The sequence below is a fragment of the Geospiza fortis genome, unplaced genomic scaffold (genome assembly GCF_000277835.1).
Source record: "Geospiza fortis unplaced genomic scaffold, GeoFor_1.0 scaffold16, whole genome shotgun sequence".
Taxonomy (NCBI): Eukaryota; Metazoa; Chordata; class Aves; order Passeriformes; family Thraupidae; genus Geospiza; species Geospiza fortis.
In genome coordinates this window covers 2532032-2533683 of record NW_005054302.1, presented here as the reverse complement: position 1 = coordinate 2533683, position 1652 = coordinate 2532032, and positions in this window count along the sequence as shown.

Below are 1652 nucleotides of genomic sequence, written 5' to 3'. Positions count from 1 at the left end.
ATTGATGAGCCACAAGAAGAAGGAAGATTCTGCACAATAAAGGGCAGGAAGAAAAATGCAGAGAGATAACCAAAGGGAAAGCTATAGATTACATAGTCCTACCCCAAAGCAGGCTAGGATACTTTTTTTTTAAATCCAATCTATACCCTGACAGGCCTGTGCTTACAATATTCAGCTTTTTGTAAATCACTCATACAACACAAGCCTTGTGCTGGACACAAATTTACTACAGTTCATTACAGTTGTCTCACAATAGCTGAGATTCAAGGTGTTAAAATAGACCAGAATAAAAGTCTGACTTTAAAAAAAAACCCAAAAAACTACTTCAGAGTGTTGTAGGTCAAAAAGTTGGAGGTCAATGAAGGAAGGCGTTATTCCAACAATAAATTACCCTCTGAATGAAGAAATTAATTCTATATTCAACATTTTTTCCTCTCATTTCTAAAGTAAATACTTCAATAGCACATTTCAGTGTACACCCAGTAATTTCTACTCCAGTTTCATGTATCCCAGTTTGTATCCCATCATATCTCAAGTCATTTTCCACGAGAGGCAGCAGACATTCCAGACACTAAAAGCAATGAATCTGCATGCCCATACATTCCTCAGACTGGGCTGGCTAAAAGCCAAAGCTCAATTCAGTTCTCCAAGGACTAGGATGATATCAAGTCTGTAGGGAATACTGTTTTTACTGCTAGTCCTGGCTGGTCAGGGTCCACTTTGCTACACTGGTTGTAAAGGTGAGTTTAGTTTGGAGAGCTTGAATCCAACTCTCCACTACCCATGTGGGATGGCACGATTTGCCAGAAAATGGTGAGATATACTGCACAACTCTAACAGAAGAAGTTTCTGGACAGGGTGATTTCTATCCCATATAAAAGCAATACTCCCACTCATTTCAACCAAGAACTTTGTGCATTCTACTCAGATGCACTAGCTGTTTCAGGCAGGAATTGTTCTTTTGATCTCAGAGTCCCTTCTTACCCAGCAATTCCTGCAGTTCTTATTTCCTACTTTCCCAATGCTTCCACTTGAGAATATTTCCACTAATTAAAATCCCTTCTAAGTTAAAATCACTTCCTCAGTGACTCATTTTTCTAACCTCTAGGATAAGGTCGCTAAACTTCTCTGTACCCATCATCTAAGTTTCACGTGTATTTCCTGCCAAGTCCAGTAAAATTTTGGCTTCCTCCAAATCCTTATCTCCTTCATCTCTTCACCTTCCCAAAACCTGCCTTTGACGACTTACATTACACATTTTCTCCTTAGTTACCCGACAAGCCTTTCCTACTCCTTTCTACTCTTCAGTTATCCCATTGGTATTCACTCCTCCCTGCCTTTCTGAACACCCTTCCTGCAAAATTTATCAGGAAAAAGTGCATTTATCATTCATCTTCCCAATCCGCACGCCACCCTTCTTCTCTGTCTCGTTCAGTTTCCCTCTTTTCTTCCCCGATCCCTTTTTCTTCTCCTGAACTGCGCAGAATTTATGCTCACAATCTCCTCCAGCATTCCCCCGCAGCTCCTTTTGTGCTCTCCACCACATCTGTCCTGCCCCGGCTTCTACCACACATCCCGAAGCCTCCCTAGCCCGTCCGTCCCACCCTGAGGCCGGCCCCAAACTCCATCGGCGGCAGCGGGCGAGGCGCGGC